The sequence below is a fragment of the Haliotis rubra genome, unplaced genomic scaffold, assembly GCF_003918875.1.
Source record: "Haliotis rubra isolate DU_JTF1 unplaced genomic scaffold, ASM391887v1 Scf603, whole genome shotgun sequence".
NCBI lineage: Eukaryota > Metazoa > Mollusca > Gastropoda > Lepetellida > Haliotidae > Haliotis > Haliotis rubra.
The window spans coordinates 329,183-344,819 of record NW_025767306.1 but is presented as its reverse complement, the minus strand read 5'-3'; positions in this window follow the sequence as shown (position 1 = coordinate 344,819).

Sequence of the window (15,637 nt, the reverse complement as noted above, 5' to 3'; positions counted from 1 at the left end):
TCGTATATAGGTTTTCTCGGCCACTTAGAAAATAAACTCATAATCAGCACCTTAGCTTGAGCGACACGACTAGCCAAGCTGAACCTTGTATGGTGTCCACAATGGCCTAAAATAAGACCATTCTCGAAGAATGTCAGGAACAAGCGCCATTAAATCCACGAATCCTACTCTCATATTCGACTACTGTATGACTTAAACATTGCACAATTGTCTGGCTCAGACTCGATTATTTACAGACCGCCGCCCAATGGCTGGAATATTGCTGAGTTCAGCGTAAAACTAAACTCAATCACTCACTCACTCATACATTGCACACTGGTTCAGATATCAACCTGCACTCGTCATCATCAGTGTCCCCAGTGCTGTTATACCTGGTGTTGACAACGTTGGAACTACCTTGCCGTATATACTTCATTGTTGTGTGTATATTTGTAGTGATTTAAACGTCTGTGAAAAATCCTGGAGCGTGTGAGGGGAGTTTAGAGTTACTGCCCCTGGTTGTTCACAAACATAAGGCTTGATTGCTCGTGAAGTTTCGGGATTGGGATATTTCTAGAAGGCCAGCTGTACGTATTTGAGGGCGATAATAGGACGACTCTGCTTTATTAAGAGCTGAGCTGTAGCGTTGCTACATGCAACATGTGGATTACATAGTACCTATTTCAGACCATCAAGTTATTGCTAACGTTATTCTTGTTTGAAGAAACAACACAGGCTTGATGTAAGACAAAGTGACAAAGCCTTGGACATCGGTGAGTGCCTATGATAGCACCTGTTACTTATTACTAAATTTGTGTTTGAATATTGTTTATTTTATACTCATTGCTCTTGTGTGGTCATTTAGTTTGCTCTGTACATACCCATTTTTGGGTTATGTTCACGTGTCATCTTGTAACACATATTTCATGGTCACTTCTCGTTTCTTTTCACATTTACGTCGCTACCTGAATTCAAATTGGATCCAGGTTATTTTAGTATGATAAACGTACGCAACTGGTAACTGAGAATATACCTCATTGAACTGATAATGTCAAATAAACATCTTTTCCTAACTGGCTATATTGCTTCAAAACTATATTGTAAGTCATGTTTTAAAAAGACACTAAAGTTAAGCACATTTTGTCCATTACATCATGGTGGACCAGAGCTTGAATAGTTGTCACTAAGGTGAAGTGAGTGAGTGAGTGACATTGGTTTTACGCCGCTTATAGCAATATCCCAGCAAAATTACGGCGGGGACACCAGAAATAAGCTTCACACATTGTACACATGTAGGGAATCGAACCTGGGTCTTCAACGTGACAAGTGGACGCTTTAACCACTAGGCTACCCCACCGCCCCTCTAAGGTGAAGAATAACACCCCGACAAACCATATAAGGAAGCACTCTGACAGGGGAAAGGTTTTAAGGGGTAATCGTGTCACTGTCAAACCTTGTCCTTGATGCTGAACTCAGAGGCATGGTCATAGCGATTGCTCGTTTCTCTCACCGCTGATGGTATTGAGATGGAAGTTAATTTGATTTTCCTCAAATAGTGGCATTATGTAGGACATGCAGCCCCCATGCTGTGATGTACTACACCCTGATAATTGCCAGATACGTCCATGTACTGACAGCATGTGAGGCAGGGAAGATTGGATTGGACCGTAGCCGACAGATCGACGCTCTTGTGTCTCGTCCTTGTAGAATTTTACTCAACTTTTAATTAATGTCACTTGAGTTAAACTTAGTTCAAATGTATCGATACTAATTCTGCAGAGCGAGCGCCAGGGCCATACTAGGATACCGATGAGGTTACCGTTGCTGCCTCGTGTGCTGTTACCGACGTAGGATATACAACGTTGTCTATGTTGTCGGTTGAATGATGGACACGGAACGTTGACATCGACTCCAACCATAAAAAAATAGTATATATACTCATGGAAACGAATAGGGATTACATGAAAGTACAAGTGTTCCTTTATTCTTTTCCAGGTTTCTTCACAAGCTTTGCATTGTACTGTGGGTGAAATTCTGAAAAAGAATAAAGAAACACTTGTACTTTCATTTATTCCCTTATTCGTTTCCATGAGTATATGTATTTAGCTCCAAAGGTGTGAACAAAAGTGACCAAACTTTTCCATTTTGACAAGAGTTGTATAGCATGAGCATATCGATATGTTTATGAAGCTTTATTAGAGTTCGCAAAATGATTCGCTTATCCTGCCCGACTGGCGGCACCATCACAAACACGGGACAAGGCGAGTCAATTTTCCTTAAAAATTGTGAAATATAGACACCAAAGATGGTGGCAAGACAGGGCTAGAGACACTAGCACATTGCTTGACACAAAGGGAAAGCTGACCTTTGCAACGCTGAAGTCATCCTTCTGTACTTGAAAACTAAAGTTACCCATTTTGGCAACATACCTTGCAATGACAATCAAGTCATATGCATGAAGCCATAGACCGGCTAAAAGAGGAACAATATTGGTGCCAATGTGGTCGCACAGTACCTGAACCACATTATTTTCCCTGCAGCCTAGCCCTCTCTGCAATACTAAATATCTAAATGAAGCAAGACTATATTTCCTCATGCAGGTTCTGAATCTCTGGTCTCCCTGGGGCTCCTTTTCAATTTATATGGGTTTGTTTGTTACTATCAAAACTATATATACTCATGCCAATATGGTTGTCACCCCCTTCAATTTTTTAATTGGAGAGGGGTGGGGGTGGGGTGTGAGGTGGGTGTGGGGGGGTGGGGGAGGGGGTGACAACCATTATTGGCATGAGTATATATTCAGACACTAAGCGTTAGTCTAGTGCCTGCTTTATGTCTCAATGTGTGAACTCTCAGTTTTACGCAGATGTTTTCAATGAGGAAGTCCAACAGTTCATCGTGTTTTCTTAGTATACATTAGATGGTATTTGCTTTCAGAGTTGTTTTGACATCCAGTACGAATGGACATATCTACGGACTTAAGTGTCAAGTCAAATGTTGGTGGTGGGCTACTGATGCATTTTTGCAGCTGCCTTCCTCACCCTGAAAGACATTTGACAATTTAGTTTTCTCTTAAAGTTTTATTAATTTTGGTATTTGTTTCGGAAGAATAGAAAATTATTGTGACTTGTGATCCCAACTGGTGAGAGTCTGGTGAGTAATGAGATCTTCCTGAATGAACCTTTCAAAACCTTAGTAGCATATCTGTACGCTGTTATAACATGTGTTAAAAATTAAGTCCAAGAATAAGAGAAGAGGTGCCGGTGACGATCCGGGTCAGAATTGATCTTCAGTAACCCATGCTTGTCGTAAGAGGCGACTAACGGGATCGGATGGTCCGGCTCGCTGACTTGGTTGACACATGTCATCGTATCCCAAATGTATAGATCGATGCTCATGATGTTGATCACTGGATTGTCTGGTCCAGACTCACTTATTTACAGGCCGCCACCATATAGCTGGAATATTTCTGGGTGCGGCTTTAAACAACAAACAAATCCAAATCCAAAGAGAACAGGTTCATTGTTTGGAAGTAGTACGGTAATATGGCATCAGACACACAAATTCACTCTGAGTGAACCAGTCCGGTGTTTTCAAAGACTACCAGTCAGTTGACAGTCAATCACCTGATAGCTGAATAGATTATAAATACTGGAACATGATGCATTTTGGGGAGGAGGAGTGATTACCAAACGAAAATTCATTTTCGATTTATTTGTTTACTTTTCTTCTGTATCCTTCTTTCACAACAGGGGCGGTGGAGTTGCCTAGTAGTTGAAGCGTTCTATCGTCACTCCGAAGACCCGGGTTCGATTTCCCACATGGGTACAACGTGTGAAGCCCATTTCTGGTGTCCCCCGCCGTGATGTTGCTGGAATATTGCTAAAAGCGGCGTAAAAACTAAACTCACTTTCTGACTCACTCTTTCGCAACCTATGTTGGATAAAGCTTGTGGTTCTGCATGCAACAAAATCTGTCTAGTGGTAGTCATAGAGCTCATGACGACTTCAGTCAACCGATAGTCCAAGGGGTATCGGACACCTTCCCGATGTCTTAGTGTCAGAAACAATGGACTAAATTTGACCGCTATTTCGGTTGTGATAAACATGAGTCGCTCTGTGCCATCGGCAGCTATGTGTCATGAACAGAACAATGATCTCTACGAGAAAGAAGAGCTCTGGCAATACGACGTATAGATTTCGTATTTTGTGTACCTCACTCAGGCTATCATTCAGTCTGGGGTATTGTTGTCCAAAGGAATCTTATCTCGCTCAATGGGTTTTAATAGAATACCCTTAAATCTGTCTAACTTTCTATCGAGATGAGCAAACGCGGTATACTTACACGAAGCTAAACTTGTCAGTGAGGCAGTTTTCTCCTTCTCGTTGAGAATAGAATAAACTTTTTGACAGTCTCAATTATATCGACGTGGAAAAGCCGTATAAAATCAGATGGAGCAATTTCGGACAAAAAAGTCAATTTCTTTTCTCGTTGTGTAAAGTCTACAGTTTTGGCGGTGTGCGCGGAAGCCAGGAATCAATGAAGAATGGTAGAGACTCTGTCCCCGTATGTCCAGTATTTCTGGAAGGATACAGAAACGGTGTGTGTGTGTAGTGGCACATAGATAGAGACCGTGTCGGAGGACAATGGTAAAGACGGAGGGTTGGGGAAGATCATTAAATATAGACGGGATGGGGACTGGGAGTATTATTAGAGACATACCGTTTCTAAGTTTCTTTCACTAAGTTGGAAAAATCTTTTATTCCTTTCGTCACGACATACTTGATTTATTTATATTCTGGAGAAGGAGCTAGAGGATTTTGTATTTGTATTTGGGACTGAATATATTTTAGTCATTGGAAGAGAGACGACAGTGGTGATGTTGACTTAGAGCCGAACAATGGACTATTTGTGAGCGTTTGTGGCAGGGGCCTCTATTCGTGAGTGTTTGTGGCAGGGGTCTCTATTTGTGAGCGTTTATGGCAGGGGTCTCTTTTGTGTTTGTGGCAGGGTCTCTATTTGTGAGCGCTTGTGGTATGGGTCTCTATTTGTGAGTGTGGCAGGGGTCTCTGTTTGTGGCAGGAGTCTCTATTTGTGAGCGCAGGCAGGGTCTCTATTTGTGTTTGTTGCAGGGGTCTCTATTTGTGTTTGTGACAGGGGTCTCTATTTGTGAGCGTTTGTGGTACGGGTCTCTATTTGTGAGTGTGGCAGGGGTCTCTATTTGTTAGCGTTTGTGGCAGGGGTCTCTATTTGTGAGCGTTTGTGGCAGGGGTCTCATTTGTGTTTGTGGCAGGGGTCTCTATTTGTGTTTGTGGCAGGGTCTCTATTTGTGAGCGTTTGTGGTATGGGTCTCTATTTGTGAGTGTGGCAGGGTCTCTATTTGTGAGCGTTTGTGGCAGGGTCTCATTTGTCAGGGTCTCTATTTGTGTTTGTGGCAGGGTCTCTATTTGTGTTTGTGGCAGGGTCTCTATTTGTGAGCGTTTGTGGTATGGGTCTCTATTTGTGAGTGTGGCAGGGGTCTCTATTTGTGAGCGTTTGTGGCAGGGGTCTCTATTTGTGTTTGTGGCAGGGGTCTCTATTTGCGTTGTGGCAGGGGTCTCTATTTGTGAGTGTGGCGAGGGTCTCTATTTGTGTTTGTGGCAGGAGTCTCTATTTGTGAGTGTTTGTGGCAGGGGTCTCTATTTGTGTTTGTGGCAGGGGTGTCTATTTGTGTTTGTGCAGGGGTCTGAGATCTTTCTCTGTGAAAGTAGATGCTGTGCAATAAAATTTTATTTTATTTTAAAATAATTTGGCACATTTAATATTCTGGCGGCACAAGGTGAAGATCGGGTACTTTTGTTGCAAACTTTTTCTGCCCTTACTTCAAAGCGTATGATTTCTCTAAGGTGAAATCTTCATTTTCTAAAACGAACTTTTTAGGAGCCTACTATGACCAGCAACATTTCTTTTGGAGAACATTTCTATTCAAGTCTTTGTTTGGCACATTAAGAAATCTCCATATGATCGTCCCGTTATGGAACCTTGAAAGAATTGACATGAATGCGCGATCCATGATGAACGCAGATAATTATTCGCGACGTCGTCAGTTTCGATTATATGTAATAAAAATCCGAACGAGACGGAAAAACGAGTTATATGTCTACAGTAAATTCCTTTTGCAAGTCCCGAGCCTTGACGAAAACCTGGAATCGATGGTGTTGCATTCAATGGCCATATTGAAAACATATAATCTGTATTTGTTAAGAGGTGACGACATCTTATGTTGTTTGTGGTTTGTGGGGGTTGGGCTTTTCATCACGACATTCTACTTAACCTTTTTGGATGTTATGGGGTAGCCTAGTGGTTAAAGCGTTCGCTCGTCACGCTGTAGACCCGGGCTCGATTCCCCACATGTGTACAATGTATGAAGACCACTTCTGGTGTCCCTCTCCGTGATATAGCTGGAATATTGCTAAAAGCGGCGTAAAACTTAACCTTTTAGAACTCTGCATTCTGCCATATAGCAATGTCTAAATGTACTATAAGGAACATTTGCTTCTCAGGCCATCCCGGTATTCTTCCAAATCGCAGACCCGTTAAAACAACACTTGTCATGGTTAGGTGCATCCGTGATTAGTAGACTGTACCCTTGATTAAGAAAAATGGTATAACCCACGTACGAGTTTTTACAACCTAGTAAGTGATTCCTTATTTCGTCAATGTTAATTTAATGAATAATATGTAAAGGTTGTAAAAAAATATTCATGTAGGCGATCTGATAAGAATAATATTTTACCAGAAACATGGCATACATATTTTAAAGATTTATTAAATCCTGTATCACGTGATGACTGTGACCAGGAGTGGGATGCTTATATTGGAAACTATATTCCTAACATACTTATGAACATTATACTGATTGTGTAAATGATGAACTGTCATATGATATAACAATAACAAATGTTATATCTGCAATAGACGATGCAAAACTGAATAAGTCACCAGGAGACGTCGGTATTCCTACACGTTTTAAAGAAAATTAAGGATATGATTGCACCCTACCTAGCTTTATTGTTTTCACAAATATTATGTAAAGGTCATTTCCCAGCTGCATGGACTACTGCTATCATAATATCTATATATAAAAGGGAAAGTAATAATGAACCTAGTAACGATAGGGGCATATCGTTATTACACACTTTGTGTAAGTTATTTTTCAATCTATTGTTCAAAAGCATATAACTCGATGAAAAAGCAGATTCTACTGTGCTTTCGTGGATTTCAAGAAAGTGTTCGATATGGGTAACCGAAATAAATTACTTTATCTTCTTTTAAGAAATGGTATCCATGGAAAAATATTTTTATTGTTCCACTGGTGTTAGACAAGGATGTTCACTTGTTCACTTTGTCCCTTGTTGTTCTCCATATTTATCAAAGGCCATTCATTAATTAGGGGTGACCAGCATGGCCCAATTAATTAGTGTGCAATTTTTATCTGCATTTCGGAAGGTTTGCATTTTGGGAAGTCTGCGCTATGGGAGTAAACCACCCTGGTTGGTATTTTTAATTCCTTGTTTAAAACATTGATGAATAACGGGTGGTCCCATAAACTATGTAAGGATCATGTTGCAAAACAGGTGGGCTTAAACATTGACTGAGAGGGACCTAGAGCGTTTGGTCAAATTCAGTACTGTTAAGACTGCTTGCCTGTTATAGAGTGAGTGAGTTTGGTTTCACGTCGCTTGGGGCAATATTCCAGCAATATCACGGCGGGGGACACCAGAAATGGGCTTCACACGTTGTACCCATGTGGGGAATCGAACCCGGGTCTTCGGCGTGACGAGCAAACGCTTTAACCACTAGGCTACCCCACTGACCCGCCTGTTATAGAATTGCTAAATCATGTAAAAGGATGCTTGTCGTGCAATAACGCGAACGACGCCCTTTTGATGAACGTATTTTAAACAGCGTAATTTTTGGTTGAACCAGTCGGTTAAAACTATTACTTGATCACAACATGTCTGTATCTGGAAGTAAGAAAAGTGACTCAAAGCAAACACAGACTGAAACCAGTCTGTGCTCGTAAAGAAGTTAGATACGGCAACCACTTACATATCATAACGCAACAGTTTCAAAGCAACAAAACTTCTTTAATCCGACGAAGCCGTAAGAAACCGTCCTCAGTAACAAATGTCCGCACTTACGAGTCTTGTTTTCGGCGGGGCCGAATCAAAGGTTATCGTCCAATTGACAGACACCCATTTGACAGACACCCATTTGTCTTTTCGGCCATCTTTCAAAGTAAATAATACAGCTTCAGTTTTCTTCTTGCGTTCTTATTTGGACTATTCCATTATAATGTGTAGGTAACGGGTAGTAGCTAATCTGTTCTTTGAACCGTAAATGTTGTTGTTTTAAGGCGTCTGCGAACTGCCTCTCTGCGTAATGGGTTTAACGTCGTGCTTGAGAATATTTCACTCATATGACGACGTGCATGCGTGTGTATGTGTATGTGCGACTGCTTGTACTAGCCCAGACTTAAGCTGGGTTTTTTTTAAAGTGCTAGCCCACTGAGATACCATGCCGCAGTGAAGCATGAATACCCAACTCAGACACATTATACTGACTCCGAGTCGAACAGTCCTTGTTGTACCCATGAATGCCGAGCGCCATGCAGGCAGGTACCAACAAGTACCATATATTTACGTCTTTTTGGTATGATGCGGTCGGGGATCGAACCCGCGACCTTCCGCTCTCCGGGCGGCGCTCTAACCACTACACCACGGAGGCGGTCTCCTTAAACATGTTGGAATCAAATGACAAGTAGTTTTTGTACGTACTTGGAAATGTTTTTTGAGGCGAAGGTCGGTTGAATAAGTACATACAATCTATCCTGGGTTTACAGTTTCAATCATGATGTAGGTTTTACATGTACGCATCTTTTGCGTCATTACAACATTAAGGAGCATGTTGTAATGACGGGGTCGTTAACTGTTTGTTTTATTTCTACAAATATTGAAAAATATAGATATACCTCGTGCCATACACCCGATTGTTCATGTCATTATACATACATACATACTAACATTTGTATAGCGCCGATATCCAGCTCAGCTGCTCAAAGGGGCTTTGTTTTTTCCCTCGATCACTGGATGTCAATCTCAACGGCACCTCGTATTATCAATCTCAACTCCCTGGGGAGTATACAACTCTTGCAGCCACTAGGCGCACCGAGTTAGTGTTGCTCTCCCATCCTTACGATAATTATCATTAAAATGATAATTCCACACAAAGTCAGCTGTTATAGCGTCTTTTATTGCATCATTATGAAATAACCATATAGCAATAAACAAAGACAGTCCAGTGTTGATTTATTAACATTTTCGATTGTTTTAAAATATTCTTTTTCATTTAAAAAAATCTACATTGAACTGATGCCAAACAGGTGCGCGTGTTGATCAGTTAAGATCGCGGGTTAAAACTACGTTATTATTTATCTTACAATCTCATCTTCAAACCTTCCGGAAAACACACCCAAGTCTCTGCTACGGTCAACACACGACGACGTGTTGGCTTCATGCATGTCTGTACAAATCCAGCTGCCCTTGCGGTCTAACTGTCCTCCTTTGTATACCATGCTGAACCAAATTAATAGCTTGACATCGTACATTGATATAGATGTGTAACGCACTGCTACCATCCAGGTAAAGATACAAACGGTGATGATAAGTGGTTTGCGGCACACTTTTATTGAAAAAGTAACGTTTAACGTTCTATGGTCCCACAACGCGAACTTTACACTGATAAAGCTTTTGGAGTGAGTCAGTGAGTGAGTTAGTTTAACGCCGCTTTTAGCAATATTTCAGCAATATCACGGCGGGGGACACCAGAAATGGGCTTCACGCATTGTACCCATGTGGGGAATCGAACCCTGGTCTTCGGCGTGACGAGCGGACGCTTAAACCTCTAGGCTACCTCACCGCCCCTATAAAGCTTTTGGAACGGAAGCTGTCAATAACGAGTTTGACGTTCAATTTATGGTCGGGCGTGGCGGCAACAGAACGTCCCCTCGTGGTCGGGAGAGTGAGTGAGTGAGTTTAGATTTACGCCGCACTCAGCAATATTCCAGCTACATGGCGACAGTCTGTAAATAATCGAGTCTGGACCAGAGAATCCATTGATCAACAGCATGAGCATCGATCTACACAATTGGGATACGATGACCTCTGTCCATGGACGGGAGAACCTGTAGGACCATTACATAACCCCATCGCCATTGGTCAGCGATTGCTTGCCCAACTTCTTGCAAGATCTTGAGTTAATTCCGCTACTATCACACTCGTCTTTCATCCCAAATGTGTGCGCTGTATAAATATCCTATTAAAAAATAATAATAATAATAATCCTGGACGATGTAGCTACATGAATGACAGGCCTGGGATCAAAACTTTATCTCGATACTGTATTCCATTGCACGTGCAATCGCTCTTATAATTGGCGAATTTCAAGCCCAAACAACCTACATGCTACAACAACGTAAAAACGAAAAGAACTACACCCAGTTATTTCCAATAACGCAAATGTGTGCGTCACGTTTTAGAAAACAATCTTACCTAGTACCAACACATTCTCAAACCCCCACCCCCCACCCATATTCGCTCAACACCCTTAGAGACATGCCCCCCACGTGCACCCCCCTTTTGTTTCAACTGGCAGTACATTGATGTAACACGGGTTACCTCCCCTTGACGAGAATTTTAAAGACTAAAGATAAAGGTATTATCAATCAGGTAGTCTTTACTGTGCGCGACCAGTAAGGCGGTAGGGGTGGGGTGGCCTCGTGTTATTCACTGGTGACGCCATGGCGATCGGGCCACGAAATTCCAGCTTCTATCATCAATGGTGTAAACTGGACTTTCGCCGTGAGTTACTCCATTGAATCGGGAACTTGGAAGGGTCTACATGTGCTGTTCAACAGTGAAAAGTGTTCTTTTCCAAAACGTATATATCTGATGTTATATTTACGCCATCAGATATTCAATATTCTCAATCTGTGACTTATTTTAAATTCGGGGACAGATTTAGTGCGTCGAGAGGGTAGTTCTGGTAAAATGTTTACTTTTTAGATCCTACGGGTTAATGTATGTGAGTAGTCCGTCATACAAACCCGGAGACAAATATATCCAAGAAACCCAAGCAAGTCTAGATTACCACAGTTTCTGAAAATGAAGAAAGTTTCTCCGATCCTTATTAATATATTTAATAATTATAATTTAGGAAACGTTTTTTTCTGTAATATATGTTCATTTCAGAGACAAGGTGTTAACCTAGTATTGGCGCAATGATTACTTCAGTGCTAAGGCTTTGTGCGGCGGGGTCAAGCATCATTTGGACCACCGCAACGAAGCTGACACGCTGTGATCTAACTAAAGTACTATTCCCATCTTTGGCAGTAAATGGCTCTCAAGTATGTCCATGACCCGCCGTCAAAATATAGAGTTTTCACGCCCCTGCACTTGAACCAGTGTGTTGGTGGGTCCGCATTGTCGCCTAGCCTACAATGACCCACGCTGTTATTCTGCAACATAAATTAGGAAGAGGGGTTAAGTACCACTGTGGCAGTGAGCGAGGAGGCGGACGCCACTGAGCAATTATGTTGCCATGTTACGACAGGGGACGTCTATAATGAACACCACACGCTTGTCGGGAATCGAACCCGGACTCATTAGCAGATAAAAGACACCATCGGTTGTCCTGGCGCTTCTTCCTCAAAAGATACAGGTTTGAGCTATTACCTCCCTTGGGTGCAAGTAGAAGTTCGCGCGGAGTACTGAAAGGGCCATCTGCTACATCTGTGTCGGTCGAGGAGCGTCGTGGTCTGTGCCGACCTCATGATGTCCAACAAGATGACCATCTAAATAGCCAATACCGACTCGTCGATGCAATCAGCATCGACCTAAACCCAGTTGTACCGAAGCGGATGTAGAAGGATTTCCCTCAGGGTCGGGTCCAATGGCTGGAGACTATCGTCCTGGATTGCTCTATGTTTTAAAGTATCTCGAGGACAGAGGGCTGATTTAATTATATTTCCCTATTCCACAACCAGTTCTGATCTATATACATGTCCAATATTTCGGTCTGGGCACGAGTACGTGTAACAGTATCTCGATATCCTGCATCTTCCGTCAGATTACCGTGCAGATAAACCCGTGTGGATTTCGGGTTAAAACAGGGTCCTGTCTATACAAGTCCCAACACAACTATGTAATGTAATTTCTATAATAATAAACGAACCACGGTGTCCTCGGCACTCAAAATCCATTACGCAGAATTAGATGACAAAGAAGCCGTTTTAAATTCAATTATAAATCCCTAAAAGAATGTGCAAATCACATTGAAAACAGTATATATTACATGTTCTCTCTTAGGAATCCAATTCTGCTTAGATTCGTGTGCAGCCAAAGCATGCTCAGCCATTATATTACGTATGTATTTATGTATGTTTGTGTGTGTGTGTGTGTGCGTGCGTGCGCTGTATGTATTATGCGTGTATGTATGTATATGTGTGCACGTGGGTGCCTGTGTGAGTCTGTGTATGTATTATGTACGTATATATAAGAAAATACCTACGTACATGCATGGACACACTTCCGTTGTTCTTTGTGCATATGTACGTACGTGTTTGTATATCCATGTCTGTGAGCATGCGTGCGCGTGCGCGTGCGTGCATGACTATGTGTGTGACAATTATGCTTGCACTCTGCTCCTTGGGGGTGTCTTGTAAAATGTAGTAGATTCTAATCTAACAGGCGACTAAATCGATTGGCGGTAAGTGTGTTTCATCGTAAGACGTCGGCCGTTGCTCACTTTATCAATCATTGGTCCACGCCGCCGCCATTTATCTTGTACAGCCTGAATATGGCGTTTATCACCCTGTAAACAAAACCTTACAGATCCAGGGTAGAAACACAGCACGGTATGCCCTTAGACAAACCTAACAACATATCGAGTAATATCTTGTCTAAACCACGTCAATCACAGATCCCTTTACCCGGAACAAAAGCTGACGTGCAAAATATTGTATGACTTCTAATCAGAAATGATATATGAAGATAGTGTATTGACACCCGGTACTTGAGGGCGCCATTTTTGCAAATTACACTTACCTTTCATAACCAGATTGGAGAGAGTTCGTACTGAAGTAAATTTGACACGTGATAGGCAGTTTCAAATATACATACAATGAATGCTGTTGAAACATGATAGTTTCTTCAGATCAAATTATGTTTGCAGCAATAGCTGATATACATATTATTGGTGACGGGTACCTGTGATATAACATTGCTCTTTAATAAGTATACGCTCTCATTAGGGGCCATATAAAAAGCGTATGAAATTCATTATCCGTAGAACGACAGACAGATTAAATGTGGCTATTTACGTTGATTGATGTTTACACAAAATGAATAAGAGTCATTCATAATTATCTAAGGTCATTCGAGCCATTCAGATACAGCGGAGGTCTGAAGAATTTCAAGGTTGCCTCGTCGTTTCCTCCAATTCGTATAATTAACCGAAATCCGCCCCGGCGGAAGTTCAGGTTGCGGCAATTCAGAGATAGTACTCGCCCCACAACTAATGTTACTAACTTCAGATACGCGCAACTTCGACCAGAGGAATCGATTGCGGTGATAGAACTGGTCGCCATGTATAGTGTTCATGCGACCGATCTTCTTGTGGGTAAACGTGGAATAAAGAAAAACATTAGGGGAGTTTAATCAATACTTGATGAATATGCAGTATATAGTGTAAATAGCACAAAATACCGATTGCGTGCCCCGGAAATCGATTATGTAAACTGACCCAATAGTTGAGGACAACACAAATTTCGAATGGAAATGCATGTCTTTAAGGGAGTGTCGTTCTACGTAAAGGTTAACTTCGTAACTTTATTTGGACAATGTGTGTGGTTTCTTATGCAAACATTAACCTATCTCCATCAAGTGTCACTATCGAAAGGAACTTTGGGAATTTTACAACAAATGTAAATTAGAACTCTGTTCCAATCGGGAGAGGGTGTGTAGGGTCGCGATAGTCATGCAGACATACTGTCACAGACAACCAGGATACAGGGTACATAATAAATAAACAACGTCACATATATAGTCGCTGAAATCTATTACCACACTATAAGTATCTCAATTGTCTGATTTTCTTCTAAAGCTGATTTTGTGTGGAATGTAGCTAGCTGCTTTGGACTCTATTTATCATTGATAGTGTTTAAATGTTAAATATAATTTTATATTTAATTTTTTTATACGAAAACCACGTGGGTTTGTTTGTTTCGGAAGCAAAATTTTAAGGCGGCTAAAGGATAGCACGTTATATAACGGACATGACGTAGCGTTGACGTCATCGGCGCGAGGTGGTCACTTCCATTGCGGATCTCAACCAGGGTGCACGGGCCCCGACAAAAGTTATTCCATATCGAAATTGGGAAATTGGGAACACAAAAGAGTTAGTAGATAATTCTATTACTAATTAACATAGGTGCGTATCAAATCTTCAAATTTATGTTTCTATAGATAATTTAAAAGTTAAATGAAGTTATATTGAAGAGTATGTATGTGTGTGTGTGTGTGTGTGTGTGTGTGTGTGTGTGTGTGTGTGTGTGTGTGTGTGTGTGTGTGTGTGTGTGTGTGTGTGTGTGTGTGTGTGTGTGTGTGTGTGTAACACTATCCCGTTATACCATTTGTCAGTTTCATATGTTTACATCTACCACTAGTCTGTCGTACAGACCCTGAAGCAAATATATCCATGAAAGCCCACGCAAGTCTAGAAAATGTGGCAAGTCTAGATTTCCTCAGTCTCAGGGTTCCTTTTCATTACATATATTTTTTTTTACTATGAACTTTTTTCAGTAAAATATGTTCATTTCAGAGACATAGCTGTTAGTCTAATCTACCACATACCAGTGTGCGGAATAGCCACTGGCCCGCTAGCCCGTGGCTAGTAAAAATCCAGTCGGGCCTGTAAATCTCCACAGTCATTTTGTAAATATATCACTCTCTCCGACTTGTTAAGTTATAATACACTTTTAAATCATGCAAGATTGTGACCTGATAAAAATGTTCATCATATTAGCAGCTTAATGAAGAAACACGTGTCTACATTCACATTTCGGGCTATTGATTATTTTGGGGCAAGTACCTCTCAGGCATAGATAGCCCGACTGACCAGCACTATTTCGCACACTGCCATATGCCTCTTTAAACCGTTTGGCAGTGTAAAACATTTATTACATTATTTGCACTTGTGTTCTGTCAAAAAAATATCAGATGCGTATTAGCCTAGTATTCCACTGATATCAACTTGCACTGCTACTCCGATGAACTTGATTCACGTCATTTTGCACGTGGGTGAGTGCTGATTCAACATTTAATTTTCAGTTTAAGTTTAAATTTAAATTTAAGGGGAGTTTAATATTTAACTAAACATATGGTAATAATGTTGGACATAATGAGATGTATGTCAACAAGTCATCATATTGCACAATGTTCTGTTTAAGTGGAGAAATGATTTAGAGTTACAGTTTAACCCTCGACGACCCTGAATGGAAATGATCTTCAGCAACTCACGCTTGTCGTAAGGGGCGACTAGTCGTATTTGGGTGGTCGGG